The following is an 18,025-nucleotide window of genomic DNA, read 5'->3' on the forward strand; positions in this document are numbered from 1 at the left end:
CAAGGATGACAATGAATGACAATGAATGACCCATCATCCCTGCGCCCAGCTATTGTCTGCCGCAGTAAGGCCATGTGCGCACTTACCGGATTTTGCCGCGGATTTTTCGCGGATTTGCTGCATGTTTCGCTGCAGAAAATGTTCATAACATCTCTGCAGAGAATCACCAGCAAATCCTATGGAGAAAAAAAATCCTGTGCGCACTGGGCGGAATTTGACAGCTGCATGTTTTGCTGCGGGAATCCCGCAGCAAAAACAAGTGCATGTCACTTCTTTTCCGCACGTCGCTGCGGGATTTCACTCCATTGACTCCAATGTTAATCATGAAATCCCGCAGGGAATAACGCAGGCAGCAAATTCTGTGCGGTTCACTGCGTTTTCCTGCGTTATTCCCTGCGGTATTTCGCGGTTTACCTCCGGTAATGTACATCGCCTGTCTGCGGTTTTGCAGGGAAGTGATGTCATTATGACAGGAAGAGGAAGCGGAGCAGAGAGTAAACACACAGATCACACACACACACACATCACAGACACATCACAGACACAGATAGACATCACAGACACAGACACATAGAACACACAAAGAAAACGGAACTATAGAAAACAAAGCACGTGGGCTCCGCTGCATATTTACCGTCCAGCCGAGGTAAGCACACAGCGGCAGCCCGGTATTCTCAGGCTGGGGAGGGAGAGGGGCAGGGGTAATGTCCCCCGCCTCACTCCCCCTCCGGCAGCCGAGAATATCAGCCGCAGCTGCCCCGGGACTGTCGCATGCATTATGCGGCAGCACCAGGAGTGTCCTCGGCTCTTCTTGCCGCCGTGTAGCAGTGGCAGCAGGGTAATAAGGGGTTAATGGTGGTGGATCACCGCCATTAACCCCAGGCTTGATCATGGCAGCGTCTATGTGACAGCTGACATGATCAACCCGTAAGTAAAGTGAAAAAAACAGACACCGAAAAATCCTTTATTTTAAATAAAACCAACAAGCCTCGTTAACCCTTTTATTAACCCCTCCCGCACCAAAGCTCCGGCGTAATCCACACAGCTCCGGCATAATCCACAGGTCCTGCGCTGCTGACATCCAGCCGCGACTGTCACAGACACAGCGCTGAATGAATGCAGCAGACAGCAGAGGTAATTACCGGTCATTTCCCACGGCCGGTAATGTGAACTCACTGCCGACCGTGGGAAATGCAGCGATCTGTCCTCTATCTATCCCTCTATCTGTCTATCTATCTATCTATTCTTCTGTCTATCTATCTACTATCTCAGAATTAAATGACTTTTTTTTTTTCAATGTGCTTTATTGCATTGAATGCAATAAAGCACATCCCAACCCGCACGCGGCAAAACCGCGGCAATACCGTGAACAATACCGCGGTGAAACCGCAGCAAACCGCATGCGGTTTTCGGGTGCGGTTTGCCGCGTTTTTTTACCGCGGGTGCGGTAATCTTTGAGAGCATGCGGAATTTTCTCAAGAAAATTCCATTTCCCAGTGCGCAAGATGAAATGTAGGTTTAACGGATTTGATGCGATTTTCTGTAGCAAAATCTGCATCTGTTATGTGCAGACATAATATCAGAATTCATCCTCTATAAGGATGAAAGTCGCACGTTAAAGGGGTTGTCTGAGACTATTACACTGATGGCCTGTCCTTAGGGTAGGTCATGAATACCTGCTCGGTGGTGGTGCGGCAGCAGGTGCCGACTGGATGTGCTCAGTATCGGAGAGGCACAGCCCGGCACCATCTACTATATAGTGGCTCCAGCCGAGTATTCTGTCCCCTATAGGCAATCAAAAGGGGGTAGATGTGCAGTTCCTGGCCGCAGCCAAGAATAGAACGGAGCACTTCTGGCCCCAACTGGGGTGTTGCACGCCTACCAATCAGATATTGAAGACATCAATGTAAAAGTCCCATTTTAATTGTGGCCTCAGAACGGACACGCTGTAAAATATAAATCCGCACCATGAGCCAGTTTACACCCAGGTCATTTCCACCACTTGTAGATGTGGATTTTAGCCTCCCACAGAAACAATCAGAAGAACCTTACTTTTAATATTTGTTCTTCACTTTTGCAGAAAACACCAAACAATACTAAGGCCCCTTTCACACATCAGTTTTTTTCCCCATTAGTCGCAATCCGTCGTTTTGCGAAAAAAAAAAAAAACATATCCAGCGCTAGATCAGTTTTTTTTCTCATTGACTTGTATTAGCCACGGATGGCCTCATGTTTCATCCATCGTGCGTTGAGAAAGGTTTGTTCGGCCGACGTCCACATGAACGTTTTTTGTGTGTGTAAAAAAAAAAAATTAATAAAAAAAAAAAAAAAAATGGACTGCGACAGATTTCTCATCGTCCGTCTCTTGTTATAATGGAAGCCTATAGGTGCTGGATCCTTTGCAATCTGTCAAATGACGGATTCCTGCGCCGGATCCATTTTTTTGTAACTGAGCATGCTAATGTGTAAATTCCATTGTGGTCATAACCTTTGGCATGAAAAAAGTGGTACGACGGATCCGTTTTATTTTACTGGATCCGTCGCATCAGTTTTACCACAATCTACTACGGATCCGTCGCATCAGTCACAAAACGGATTGTAACTAATGACAAAAACTAATGTGTGAAAGGGGCCTTAAGTGTGCTCTACATGCTGCGACATTGCTAGCGCTCTCGTTAGCGATGTGCGATTTGTCATGTTACATACGATTTGTCAAGATCGCACATGTGACTGGCGCTAAAAAAATTTGACCTATGTGCGATCTCGGCAAATCTTATCTGCGATCTGGTGTCACATCTCTAGCGATGTCGCAGCGTGACCCTTTAGGCAGCTTTCACCCATCAGTTTTTGGAATCGGGCACGATCCGGCGAAAAAACTGATACGATGGATCCAGCGGAAAAACGGATCAGTTGCATCAGTTTTTTCATCAGTTCCTTCAGTTTGACGGATCCGTTGTGATACGGAGCATGCACAGTTCAAAAAACTATCTGGCGGTCATATCAGTTTTATGCTACATTACGCCGGATCCGGCGTCCATAGGCTTCCATTATAAAACCCGCCGTACGGCGTGATACGTTTTTTTTTTGCCGGAGACAAAAAACGTTCCCCTCAGCGTTCCATACGGCCGCCGGATAAGCAAATTTTGCCGGCAAAAGCCAGATGGAATGCAAAGCCATCCGGCACAATCCAGCGCTAATAGAAGTCTATGGGGGAAAAAACGGATCCGGCAGCAACAGACGCTGGATCCGTGTTTTTCAGGTTTTCGCTGGATTGTGCCTGATAGCAAAAGAAGGGAATTTTGTTTACTTACCGTAAATTCCTTTTCTTCTAGCTCCAATTGGGAGACCCAGACAATTGGGTGTATAGCTTCTGCCTCCGGAGGCCACACAAAGTATTACACTTAAAAGTGTAAAGCCCCTCCCCTTCTGCCTATACACCCCCCGTGCCTCACGGGCTCCTCAGTTTCGGTGCAAAAGCAAGAAGGAGGAAAAGTTATAAATTGGTTTAAAGTAAATTCAATCCGAAGAAATTTCGGAGAACTGAAACCATTGAACATGAACAACATGTGTACACAAAGAACAACAGCCCGAAGGGAACAGGGGCGGGTGCTGGGTCTCCCAATTGGAGCTAGAAGAAAAGGAATTTACGGTAAGTAAACAAAATTCCCTTCTTCTTTGTCGCTCCATTGGGAGACCCAGACAATTGGGACGTCCAAAAGCAGTCCCTGGGTGGGTAAAGTAAAACCTCGAAATAGAGCCGTAAAACGGCCCCTTCCTACAGGTGGGCAACCACCGCCTGAAGGACTTGCCTACCTAGGCTGGCATCTGCCGAAGCATAGGTATGCACCTGATAGTGTTTCGTGAAAGTGTGCAGGCTCGACCAGGTAGCTGCCTGACACACCTGCTGAGCCGTAGCCTGGTGCCGCAAGGCCCAGGACGCACCCACGGCTCTGGTAGAATGGGCCCTTAGCCCTGAGGGAACCGGAAGCCCAGAAGATCGGTAGGCTTCGAGAATAGGTTCCTTGATCCACCGAGCCAGGGTTGATCTGGAAGCCTGTGACCCTTTACGCTGGCCAGCGACAAGGACAAAGAGTGCATCCGAGCGGCGCAGGGGCGCCGTACGAGAAATGTAGAGTCTGAGTGCTCTCGCCAGATCTAACAAGTGCAAATCCTTTTCACATTGGTGAACTGGATGAGGACAAAAAGAGGGTAAGGAGATATCCTGATTGAGATGAAAGGGGGATACCACCTTAGGGAGAAATTCCGGAACCGGACGCAGAACCACCTTGTCCTGGTGAAACACCAGGAAAGGGGCTTTGCATGACAGCGCTGCTAGCTCAGACACTCTCCGAAGTGATGTGACTGCTACTAGGAAGGCCACTTTCTGCGAAAGGCGTGAGAGAGGAATATCCCTCATTGGCTCAAAAGGTGGTTTCTGAAGAGCCATCAGCACCCTGTTCAGATCCCAGGGTTCTAACGGCCGCTTGTAAGGAGGGACTATGTGACAAACCCCCTGCAGGAACGTGCGGACCTGTGGAAGTCTGGCTAGGCGCTTCTGAAAGAACACAGAGAGCGCTGAGACTTGTCCCTTAAGGGAGCCGAGCGACAAACCTTTTTCCAATCCGGATTGAAGGAAGGAAAGGAAAGTGGGCAAGGCAAATGGCCAGGGAGAAAAACCCTGATCAGAGCACCAAGATAAGAATATCCTCCACGTCCTGTGGTAGATCTTGGCGGACGTTGGTTTCCTAGCCTGTCTCATAGTGGCAATGACCTCTTGAGATAACCCTGAAGACGCTAGGATCCAGGACTCAATGGCCACACAGTCAGGTTGAGGGCCGCAGAATTCAGATGGAAAAACGGTCCTTGAGACAGCAAGTCTGGTCGGTCTGGTAGTGCCCACGGTTGGCCCACCGTGAGATGCCACAGATCCGGGTACCACGACCTCCTCGGCCAGTCTGGAGCGACGAGGATGGCGCGGCGGCAGTCGGACCTGATCTTGCGTAACACTCTGGGCAACAGTGCCAGAGGAGGAAACACATAAGGGAGTTGAAACTGCGACCAATCCTGAACTAAAGCGTCTGCCGCCAGAGCTCTGTGATCTTGAGACCGTGCCATGAATGTCGGGACCTTGTGGTTGTGCCGGGACGCCATTAGGTCGACGTCCGGCATCCCCCAGCGGCAACAGATCTCCTGAAACACGTCCGGGTGAAGGGACCATTCCCCTGCGTCCATGCCCTGGCGACTGAGAAAGTCTGCTTCCCAGTTTTCTACGCCCGGGATGTGAACTGCGGATATGGTGGAGGCTGTGGTTTCCACCCATAGCAGAATCCGCCGGACTTCCTGGAAGGCTTGCCGACTGCGTGTTCCGCCTTGGTGGTTGATGTAAGCCACCGCTGTGGAGTTGTCCGACTGAATTCGGATCTGCTTGCCTTCCAGCCACGGCTGGAACGCCTTTAGGGCAAGATACACTGCCCTTATCTCCAGAACATTGATCTGAAGGGAGGACTCTGGCTGAGTCCAAGTACCCTGAGCTCTGTGGTGGAGAAAGAACGCTCCCCACCCTGACAGGCTCGCGTCCGTCGTGACCACAGCCCAGGATGGGGGCAGGAAGGATTTCCCCTTCGACAGAGAAGTGGGAAGAAGCCACCACTGAAGGGAAGCCTTGGCTGCCCGAGACAGGGAGACGTTCCTGTCGAGGGACGTCGACTTCCTGTCCCATTTGCGGAGAATGTCCCATTGAAGTGGACGCAGATGAAACTGCGCAAAAGGAACTGCCTCCATTGCTGCTAACATCTTCCCTAGGAAGTGCATGCGGCGCCTCAAGGGGTGTGACTGGCCTTGAAGGAGAGATTGCACCCCTGTCTGCAGTGAACGCTGTTTGTCCAGCGGAAGTTTCACTATCGCTGAGAGAGTATGAAACTCCATGCCAAGATATGTCAGTGATTGGGCCGGTGTCAGATTTGACTTTGGAAAATTGATGATCCATCCGAAACTCTGGAGAGTCTCTAGAGCGATGCTCAGGCTGTGTTGGCATGCCACTTGAGAGGGTGCCTTGACAAGCAGATCGTCTAAGTAAGGGATCACCGAGTGTCCCTGAGAGTGCAGAACTGCTACTACTGTTGCCATGACCTTGGTGAAGACCCGTGGGGCTGTCGCCAAGCCGAAAGGCAGTGCCACGAACTGAAGGTGTTCGTCCCCTATGGCGAAACGCAGGAAGCGCTGATGCTCTGGAGCAATCGGTACGTGGAGATAAGCATCTTTGATGTCGATTGATGCTAGAAAATCTCCTTGGGACATTGAGGCGATGACGGAGCGGAGGGATTGCATCCGGAACCGCCTGGTTTTTACATGTTTGTTGAGCAGTTTTAGGTCCAGAACAGGACGGAAGGATCCGTCCTTTTTCGGCACCACGAACAAGTTGGAGTAAAAACCGTGACCCTGTTGCTGAAAAGGAACAGGGATCACCACTCCTTCTGCCTTCAGAGTGCCCACCGCCTGAAGAAGAGCATCGGCTCGCTCGGGGGGCGGCGATGTTCTGAAGAACCGAGTCGGAGGACGAGAGTTGAACTCTATCCTGTAACCGTGAGACAGAATGTCTCTCACCCAACGGTCTTTTACCTGTGGCAGCCAGGCGTCGCAAAAGCGGGAAAGCCTGCCACCGACCGAGGATGCGGTTTGGGGAGGCCGAAAGTCATGAGGAGGCCGCTTTGGGAGCGGTTCCCCCGGCGGTCTTTTTAGGACGTGACTTAGACCGCCATGAATCGGAGTTCCTCTGATCCTTCTGAGGCCTTTTGGACGAGGAGAATTGAGACCTGCCCGCGGACCGAAAGGACCGAAACCTCGATTGTACCTTCCGTGGTTGAGGTCTGTTTGGTTTGGACTGGGGTAAGGATGAGTCCTTTCCCTTGGATTGTTTAATGATTTCATCCAATCGCTCACCAAACAGACGGTCGCCAGAAAATGGCAAACCGGTTAAGAACTTTTTGGATGCAGAGTCTGCCTTCCATTCACGTAGCCACATGGCCCTGCGGACTGCCACCGAATTGGCGGATGCTACCGCCGTACGGCTCCCAGAGTCCAGGACAGCATTAATGGCGTAGGACGCAAACGCCGACGCCTGAGAGGTTAAGGACACCACTTGCGGAGCAGACGTACGTGTGACTGCATTAATCTGCGCATGACAAGCTGAGATAGCTTGGAGTGCCCATACGGCTGCGAATGCTGGAGCAAAAGACGCGCCGATAGCTTCATAGATGGATTTCAACCAGAGCTCCATCTGTCTGTCAGTGGCATCTTTGAGTGAAGCCCCATCTTCCACTGCAACTATGGATCTAGCCGCCAGTCTGGAGACTGGAGGATCCACCTTGGGACACTGAGCCCAGCCCTTGACAACGTCAGGAGGGAAGGGATAACGTGTATCCTTAAGGCGCTTGGAAAAACGCTTATCTGGACAAGCTCGGTGTTTCTGGACTGCCTCTCTGAAGTCAGAGTGATCCAGAAACGTACTCAATGTACGCTTGGGAAACCTGAAACGGAATTTCTCCTGCTGAGAAGCTGACTCCTCAATTGGAGGAGCTGGGGGAGAAATATCCAACACCTGATTGATGGTCGCTATAAGGTCATTCACTATGGCGTCACCTTCAGGTGTATCTAGGTTGAGAGCGGCATCAGGATCAGAATCCTGATCTGCTACCTCCGCTTCATCATCCAGAGAGTCCTCCTGCTGAGACTCCGAACAGTGTGATGAGGTCGAGGGAATTTCCCAGCGAGCCCGTTTAGGCGGCCTGGGACTGCGGTCCGTGTCAGAGACCTCACCCTGGGACCTATGGGTCACCCCAGGAGCACTTTGCTGCTCCAACTGAGGGGGGCCTGGGGTCAATGATTGAACAGTGCCCGTGGCCTGAGTCACCGGTCTGGACTGTAAGGCTTCTAGTATCTTAGCAGACCATTTATCCATACTCTCAGACAGTTTGTCAGCAAATACTGCAAACTCCGTCCCTGTCACCTGGACAGTGGTAGCAGGTGGTTCCACCTGGGCCACCAGTAGCAGAGGCAGAGGCTCCGGCTGAGTAAGTGCCACAGGGGCCGAGCATTGCACACAATGAGGATCGGTGGAACCTGCCGGTAGTATAGCCGCACATGAGGTACAGGTTGCAAAGTAAGCCTGTGCTTTGGCACCCTTGCTTTTTGCGGACGACATGCTGTTGTCTCCTCTGAGTACAATCCAGGAGGGTATATAGCCAAAAATCAACAGTGCGACCGTACAGTGTAAATGTATAGCATATAAGCATATATATATATGTACACTTCGGCACTCAGTGGGGCCAGCACCCAGGTGCTGCTTACCGACCGCTCAAAGCGGTTGTGTGATCACCAGATTCCCTTGCCTGGGCCTCCCAGAGCCGTGTTGTCTCTCCTCTCCAGCGTCAGAAGTGCTGACAGGAATGGCTGCCGGCGTTCTGTGGGGAGGAGGGGGCCGTGGGCGTGCCCTAGAAAGTGCGGGAATCTGATGCCCCACTGAGCTGAGTGAGGGGGGAGGAGGATACAGAGTATGCTCCAGCCCTCAGCGCTGACGTCCTGTGCAGCGTCCCGCCCTTCCCCTGACTGGCAGGCCTGGGGGCGGGAATATGCGATACTAAGCCGCAAAAGCCGGGGACTAAAGTTATAAGCGCGGCCGGCAAATAAGCGCGGCCGGCGCGGTAGTCCCCGGCGCACTAACACACCCAGCAGTGCTGCAGTGTGTATGGCACAAGCGATCCATGCGCGGTCCCCCAGGGGGACACAGAGTACCTCACAGTAGCAGGGCCTTGTCCCTGACGATACCCGGCTCCTGTCCAGCAGATTCCCCAGGGGCTGCGGAGGGAGCACGGTCTCAGTGCCTGGAGACCGATTAGGATCCCACTTCACCCAGAGCCCATTAAGGGATGGGGAAGGAAAACAGCATGTGGCTCCTGCCTGTGTACCCGCAATGGGTACCTCAACCTTAACAGCACCGCCGACCAGAGTGGGGTGAGAAGGGAGCATGCTGGGGGCCCTGTTATGGGCCCTCTTTTCTTCCATCCGATCTAGTCAGCAGCTGCTGCTGACCAAGATGTGGAGCTATGCGTGGATGTCAGCCTCCTTCGCACAAAGCATGAAAACTGAGGAGCCCGTGAGGCACGGGGGGTGTATAGGCAGAAGGGGAGGGGCTTTACACTTTTAAGTGTAATACTTTGTGTGGCCTCCGGAGGCAGAAGCTATACACCCAATTGTCTGGGTCTCCCAATGGAGCGACAAAGAAAACTGATGTGTGAAAGCAGCCTAAGGTGAATAGAAAACATTTTACAGTTGCTGAAATTTATGTAACAAAATCATCAGCTTGAGATCTTTTCCTACAGGTGGAAGGACATGTTGCAAATTGGCACCAGAAAATCTGTAGGGTGATACAGGACCAGCTACATGGGGGGGGGACTTGGGTTAAATGAGGTTCTTTCAGGAATCAAAACTTGCAGTGTTTTAGGGTATGGGACAGAGGTAAGTTTCTTTTGAAGATAAATGGGCCTACGGAGTTCTGGCCACTGGCGGAACCCGGATTTGCCAGAAATTGAAAAATTAGTGGGGTTCAGAGGATGGGAAGATAAAGGGATCCATTTAGTGTCACACGTACTACAAAGTAATATTCTTAAAGGGAACCAATCATCAGGATTTTCGTGTATAAGCTGCAGCCAGTGCAGTGCTGGCACTATCATGCACAGTGTGTACATACCATCAGGGGGCAGCTCGGGTGTTTAGGCAGTGAAATTCATCTTTATAAAGTTTGAAATTTCGTGCACTTTTTGATTGACGTGTGCACCTCTGCAGATAATGTCCGGGCGGGTTATGCAGGAGTTCCCCGCCCCCCCACCAGCCTGTTCCTCCCTCTCTCCTGATGTCCGGGCGGGTTATGCACGTGTTCCCCGCCCCTACGCGCTGCCTGTTCTTCCCTCCCTCCGGCTGTATGTAAATATCTAATCTTCAGAAACATGGCGCCGGAGTGGGCCTCTGCGCACAGCGCTTATCTCCGGCGCCATGTTTCTGAAGCCCCCGCATTACAGCTTGGTGTCTGCAGACTGCAGAACAGCTGATCGGAGGACGCGATATCACTACCGTGACCGGGTCTCGCAGCACTGCCGTCACGGGGTCATGTGAGTCCATTGTGAGCTTACCTCACCTGACCCCCGATGTCGCTGGCAGGCTGCTGTCCTGGCCCGGTGTCCTGAGGCGGCACGTCATCATAGCTACAGCTGATCGCGTCCTCCGATCAGCTGTTCTGCAGTCTGCAGACACCAAGCTGTAATGCGGGCTTCAGAAACATGGCGCCGAAGATAAGCGCTATGCGCAGAGGCCCACTCCGGCGCCATGTTTCTGAAGATTAGATATTTACATACAGCCAGAGGGAGGGAGGGAGGAACAGGCGGCGCGGGGGGGCGGGGAACACGTGCATAACCCGCCCGGACATCAGGAGAGAGGGAGGAACAGGCTGGTGGGGGGGCGAGGTACTCCTGCATAACCCGCCTGGACATTATCTGCAGAGGTGCACACGTCAATCAAAAAGTGCACGAAATTTCAAACTTTATAAAGATGAATTTCACTGCCTAAACACCCGAGCTGCCCCCTGATGGTATGTACACACTGTGCATGATAGTGCCAGTACTGCACTGGCTGCAGCTTATACACGAAAATCCTGATGATTGGTTCCCTTTAAGAGTTTTGAGCAATTGAGAACGGAGTTTCACCTCCCACATGTCTTCTTTTATCAGTATTTACAGCTGAGACACGCACTGGAAAGACAGAGAAGGTGACAGTGACACATAATCAAACATTACATATGATACTTACATCCGAGTCCTCTAAAGGTCTTATTTCTGAACTATACAAAAGATTACTACCTGCCCATCTGGAGACATACCCACTGACAGTTAAAAGTAAATGGGAACGCGACGTTGGTCCCCTGACGGAAGACCAGTGGTCCGACATTCTAGAACAGGTCCCTAAACTGGCGGTCTCCGAGTGCCAAAGGCTTTCTCAAATATATCTCATCCACAGGGTATATAAAACTCCCAGCCTATTATTCAGGATGGGACTTAGATCAAATGCACAATGTGTTAGGTGTGGACAGGATGATGCCCGTTTGATGCATGTTATGTGGGAGTGTGCACACATTGGTGATTTCTGGAAACAAACTCTGGGACTCAGACCAAATATATCATATCACAATACAACCGTCGCCTCGTCTATGTTTGTTGAGTCTGTGGGAGGGAGGAGTAGACCCGGACTCTCCAACAGCCCTGGGAATAGCCCGTATCCTGTATCAAGCAAGGAAGATACTGGCATACCATTGGTTAGATCCTCTACCACCAACATTACCAGAGCTCAAAAATAAATTAAATATCGTCATTAAATTGGAAAGGGGAGTTTATTTAAAAAGAAAAAACACTGAGAAAGTTTTACAAAATCTGGCAGCCATGGATGGAGCCGCCGGGTCTCCCCTCTGGGGCACTAGTGCAGGATGCAATGCCGGACCAGTTACTGTTGTGCTTGCAGTGAATGGAACGTTTGGGGGGTAAAAGTTAAAACTAGTGTTTTCTGTGGCGAAGTGGACTTTGAGCGGCACTGTGGGGGGGGCCGGAAGGGTGCGATTGATGACTAAACGGGGAGAGAGGGGCAAGCGGGTATGGAAATATGATGCGGAGCAACACGGCTTTCCTATTAGACTGAGGCATTGTTGCATAATTTAACTTTTGTTTATCTGTGGAGCCAGGTTGTTTGTAGGCTCAATTTATATAATTGTGATCTAAGAATCCTTTTTTTTTTATACAGAGGAAGAACCTGATTTATAGACAACATATATGTTTTTTCAATGTACGCCTTTATTAGTTATATAAGATGCAATATATTTTCTCTGTATTGATTCCTAGTTTAATAAAAAAGATCTGATTTTAAAAAAAAAAAAAAAAACCTGCAGTGTGAAGTAACCCTTGAAGTGCATGGGATAAACATCTTAAGCCTGCTTTACACGGTACGATCTATCGTGCAATTTCACGATCGATCGTACCCGCCCCCGTCGTTTGTTCGTCATGGGCAATTAGTTGTCCGTGGCGCACAAAGTCGTTAACCCCTGTCACACGTACGTACCTGCTGAGCGACCTCGCTGTGGGCGGCGAACATCATCTTCCTGAACGGGGAGGGACGTTCGGCATCACAGCGACGTCACACAGCGGCCGGCCAATAGAAGCGGAGGGGCGGAGATGAGCGAGACGTAAACATCCCGCCCACCTCCTTCCTTTTGCATTGCCGGCGGGACGGAGGGAAGCTGCTGTTCATCGTTCCCGGGGTGTCACACGGAGCAGCGTGTGCTACCCTGGGAACGATGAGCAACCGGCGCAATTTTAAATTAAACGAGATTATGAAACCGAGTGACGAATACACGACTATTTGTGAGCGATACTGCGTCGCTCGGAGGTGTCACACAGCGATGCCGGATGTGTGTCACAAAAAACGTGACCCCGACGATCTATCGCACGATAGATCGTCTCGTGTAAAGCACCCTTTAGTCATGTGAAGACTAAAGATATTTCACTAAACCCCGATACCAGCAGCACAGAATGACCACAGATAAAAGTGCAATAAAGTTTGAGAGGTTTTTTCTGTTTTGTTTTTTAAGCTTTTGTCACTTAATATTTGTAGGGAAACCCCTTTAACCCCTTCACAACCCGGCCGATTTTACGCTTTCCGTTTTTTTTGGCAATCTTCTTCCGAGAGACGTAACTTGTTTATTTTTCAGTCAGTCAATCTGATCATTTGAGGGCTCAATTTTTTGCGGAACGAGCTGTACTTTTAAATGAAACCATGTATTTTACCATATGGTGTACTGGAAAACTGCAAAAAGAATGCCAAATGTGGAAAAATTGCAAAAAAAAAAGTACGAATGCACTATTGTTTGAGATATTTTATACACCCTAAAACTGATCTGTCGCTGTGATGCCTCAGGTCGGTGCGAGTTCGTAGACACCAAACATGTATAGGTTTACTTTTATCTAAGGGGTTAAAAAAAAATCTGAAGTTTGTTCGGAAAAAAAAAAAAAAAATGGTGTACGTTTTGCGCCATTTTCCACAATTCGATAGCATTCTCATTTTTTGGGATCTACGGCTCAGTGACTGCTTATTTTTTGCGTCTCGAACGGACGTTTGCAATGGTATCATTTGTGCACAGATGCTACGTTTTGATCGCCTGTTATTGCATTTTGCGCAAAATATGCGGCGACCATAAAATGTAATTTTAGCGTTTGGAATTTTTTTGCCGCTACGCCGTTTACCAAGCAGATTAATTGATTTTATATTTTGATAGATCGTGCATTTCTGAACGCGGCGATACCAAGTGTGTGTATATTTTTTTAACCCTTTAATATTCAATGGGGGGGGTGATATGAACTTTTAGGGGTTTTTTTTTCTTTTTCTTTTTTCAACATTTTTTTTTATTTAACTAGTACCCCTAAGGGACTATAAGTAAGGATCAGCAGTCTGATCGCTCATTAATTTCTCCTGATCAGAGCAGCATCGATGTAAGCTGCAGTACTCGGCTGCTTCTTACAGGACCTTAGTGATGTGAGCTACAGGAGTCATCACATGACCCGGTGCTATCATGACAGCCACCGAATCGACGTGATCACGTAATGTGACTTCCGGTATTGGCCTGTGAGTACAGATCTACCGCGGTCGCCATTAATATGGCGCTGTCACATCTTGACAGCACCATTTAAGGCGTTAACTGGTACAGGTGGACAGCGATTCCAAATCGTACCTTCTAGGCACACCTGTACAAATCAGCTGACATGTGCGCGGATCCCTGCCTGCAGCAGGTGGGGATTAACACTAGGACATAACTTTACTGCCCGTGGTCGTTAAAGGGTTAAAAGTAAAACCCTAAACATTTCTGAGCTGCACACTCTTTGGTGCTTGGAAAAATTGTGATTATGCCTTGGAAATCACTCAAGACCCCTACCCTGTCTCAGTGAATTGATCACTGTCAATTCCTTTTTTACTGACTTCATGTCATGATATAGTACTGTACTTCCTGTGCAACATCTGTGGTGCACAGTGGTGAGTTATTATCCTTAGGTTTCATATTGTTAAGGGAAACTGTCACCAGGTTTTTGCCACCTAATCTGAGAGCAGCAAAATGTAGGGTCAGCGATCCTGATTCCAGCAATGTGTCACTTATAAAAATCACTGATTAATCAGCAGAAGATCATCATTACAGGACTACTTGTCCTGCTGCAGGTAGTCTAGCATATTCATGAGCTATGTATAACTACTAGATCTGCAGCAGAGAAAACAGATTTTATCAAAATGATAGCAAACAGCTCAGTAAGTGACACATTGCTGGAATCAGGGTCTCTGCCCCTACATTATGCTGCGCTCAGATGGGAGAGCAAAAACGTGGTGACAAATTCCCTTTTGAAGAAAACAGGTAAAATGAAGTTTTTTAAAGCATGTCGAGGAATCCAGGGTCAATCTTTATTGTATTTTTATAGTACAAGGTGGGATCCAATATATCACAAAAAAAAGGCATGTTTGTAAATATTTTATATCTTTTCATGGGAAAACTCTGAAGCTCTGACACTTCGATACAATGTAAAGTAGTCAGTGTCCAGGCTGTGTGCGCACAGTGCGTTTTTGTTGCATTTGTTTGGTGCAGCTTGTGGCACAAATCTGCATGTGTCATTATGCCAGCAGTCAATTGGAATTCTGAAGTGTTGTGCGCACATTGCTTAGGCTAGTTTCACACTTGCATTGAACGGTATCTGTTGCATTGCGTTGTGTAACGGATGCAACGGATGCTGCAAAACAACGCAATTCGTTTTGATTTTTTTTTTTTTTTTTTACAGTTTTACCAGCGGCAGACTATTGTGAACGATCAGCTGATCGCTCCCTGCAGCCGGCCGCCGGGTGATCAGCTGAGCGCTGTCACTTGCCGGCCGCCGGGTGATCAGCTGAGCGCTCCCTGCAGCCGGGTGATCAGCTGATCGCTCCCAGTAGCCGGCCGCCGGGTGATCAGCTGATCGTTCCCAGTAGCCGGCCGCCGGGTGATCAGCTGATCGCTCCCTGCAGCCGACCGCCGGTGATCAGCTGAGCGCTGTCACTTGCCGGCGCCCGGGCATGCCAGAGGGCGGGTGCTCAGCTGAGCGCTGTCACATGCCGGCGGGCGGGCGCTCAGCTGAGCGATGTGACTTGCCGGCGGCCGGGCGCTCAGCTGAACGTTCGGCCACCGCGAGCCAAAATAAAGTTTGATTTAAAAAAAAAAAAAAAAAAAAAAAAAAAAAACTGCTGCATGTCATTTATTGGTTCGGATTTGCAGCGTTTTTTCACCCACTGACTTCAAATCCGCAGGTGTGTTCACAGTGAGTGTTTGGTGCAGTTTTGCACCATTTATTTTAAAACACAAATAAACGCATGGCTAAGCCAGGATGTGATGTAATCAAGACAAAGTAAAATTAAATACCGTATTTTTCGGACTATAAGACGCACTGGACTATAAGACGCTCCCTGGTTTTAGAGGAGGAAAATAGGAAAATAAAATTTTAAGCAAAAAATGTGGTCATGACACGCTGTCATGGGGCGAGGATCTGCTGCTGACACTGTTATGGGGGTAATGTCCCCAAATTCTCTACTAAGGTGCCGCATCCTGGTAATGATCCTCCCTGCCTGGTATATACAGTATATGTCCGTCATCCTGCTATATACCGTAATCCTGCCATATGGCCGCATCCTGCTATATACTGGCATGTGGCCGCATCCTGCTATATAACCCATCATGGCATATGGCCCCATCCGGCTCATAATATGCCCCCATCCGGCTCATAATATGCCCCCATCCGGCTCATAATATGCCCCCATCCGGCTCATAATATGCCCCCATCCGGCTCATAATATGCCCCCATCCTGGTGTATGGCCGCATCCTGTGGCACATAAAAAAAATAAACGTTCATACTCACCTCACTTTACCTCACTCCCTGCAGCATCGCTCGTCCTCCCGTCTGTGTCAGCGGCAGCGCCGCTGATTGGAGCCGTCCCCATTACCCTGCTGCATCGCGATCATCTCCTGTGTCTGTGCCGGCGGCTGCGTGTGGACACGTGCGCACAGCGATGACGTCATCGCTGTGCGCGCCGCTAGTCTCCACTCAGCCGCCGGCACAAACACAGGAGATGATCGCGATCCAGCAGGGTAATGGGGACGGCTCCAATCAGCGGCGCTGCCGCTGACACAGACGGGAGGACGAGCGATGCTGCAGGGGAACGGTGAGTACTGTACACTGATTCACTGCTCCCCGCGCTGATGATGATGCGCGGGGAGCAGTGAATACAGCCGCACATGTTCACTCCAGGCCGTAGTTGCCAGGGGTGATCATGCGAGACGGCTGTTTATCCCCCGCCCATCATCCCGCCCACCTGTCAGCGCCGGCTTCAGCGCTGAGGGATGATGGGCCGGTGATGGGCGTGCATATTAAATGAGCGGGTCCACGTGGTCACGGTAGGCTGCTACAGCCTGCTCGTGCCCCCGATGACCCGCGCCACCGCAGCACCCACATTCCCCGCAGCCACATTCAGACCATAAGACGCACCCCCCACTTTCCCCCAACATTTGGGGGGAAAAAAGTGCGTCTTATGGTCCGAAAAATACGGTAGAACAATTCAAACAGTAAATTACATCAAGAATTTTTTTCTTGTTTTATTAACCTAGCTTTAACTCGTATTGACAGTCTTTTCCTAGTTGCATGCAAAAAAATATAAAATGCACCACCAGTGTTTGGTGCGTTTTTTTCTGCCACAAGGTGCAGTTATTTTCTACACCAAATCTGCACATAGCCTAACAGTGTAAGTTTGGAGTGTTCTCTAAATAGCTCACACACCCATTAATGTCTAAACAGCTGGCAACAAAAATGAGTACACCCCTAAATGAAATAAATGCATTACTCCCTGCTTGTTTTATCTTTTTTCAGGCTGTGATGTTACGTCCACAGCGGTCACGTTACGTCCCCAGCCAGAAGAAACAGGAGACAGGCAGGGGCAGCAGTAGTGTGGTGTTAAGAGGGGTCCAGAGGGCAAAATTAAATAAAGTGATGAGCCAGCACTACCGTGATCGGTACTCGTTACTAGTGATGAGCGTGCACTACCATGCTCGGGTGCTCAGTACTCGTTACTAGTGATGAGTGAGCACTACCATGCTCGGGTGCTCAGTACTCGTTACTAGTGATGAGTGAGCACTACCATGCTCGGGTGCTCGGTCCTCGTAACTAGTGATGAGTGAGCGCTCGGGTGCTCGGTCCTCGTAACTAGTGATGAGGGAGCTCTACCATGCTCGGGTGCTCGGTACTCGTAACTAGTGATGAGCGGGCACTACCATGCTCGGGTGCTCAGTACTCGTAACTAGTGATGAGCGGGCACTACCATGCTCAGGTGCTCGGTACTCGTAACTAGTGATGAGCGGGCACTACCATGCTCGGGTGCTCGGTACTCGTAACTAGTGATGAGTGAGCACTACCATGCTCGGGTGCTCAGTACTCGTAACTAGTGATGAGCGGGCACTACCATGCTCAGGTGCTCGGTACTCGTAACTAGTGATGAGCGGGCACTACCGTGATCGGTACTCTTAAAAGGGGTTATCCGACTTTTTTTTTTATTATTTCCCTATTGGGCTACATTAGGACAGGTAAGTAGATAGTGACCACTTACCTGCCCTGCTGTCAGCCCCTCCCCCCCGGCTCAGGGTGGTCATGTGACCGCTCCTGCCGCGATTTTGCTGTTTGCTGCTTCCAGTCATTTCATGTCAACAGGGGCAGGACCTTGTTGACATGCAAAACAGTGAACAGCATGTTGACGCCCTGCTGCTTAGTGGGCAGATATAGTGCGATGAGTACCCGCCCACTCCGTAGTCTCCATCCCCCGCTTCCTGTGCCCAGCTATGCGTGACCTGATAATCCAGCCGATTCCGTGTCCAGTTCAATA

General features: G+C 49.8%; 1 protein-coding gene across 1 annotated transcript in view; it reads right to left on the reverse strand.

The window, feature by feature from the left end:
- The window catches only part of PIWIL2 (piwi like RNA-mediated gene silencing 2), a 376,860-nt gene that overhangs the window by 352,468 nt on the left and 6,367 nt on the right, over positions 1-18,025 (reverse strand). The gene's annotated exons all lie outside the window — the stretch shown is intronic.

Source organism: Anomaloglossus baeobatrachus, chromosome 4, assembly GCF_048569485.1.
Source record: "Anomaloglossus baeobatrachus isolate aAnoBae1 chromosome 4, aAnoBae1.hap1, whole genome shotgun sequence".
In the NCBI taxonomy this organism is placed as follows: domain Eukaryota; kingdom Metazoa; phylum Chordata; class Amphibia; order Anura; family Aromobatidae; genus Anomaloglossus; species Anomaloglossus baeobatrachus.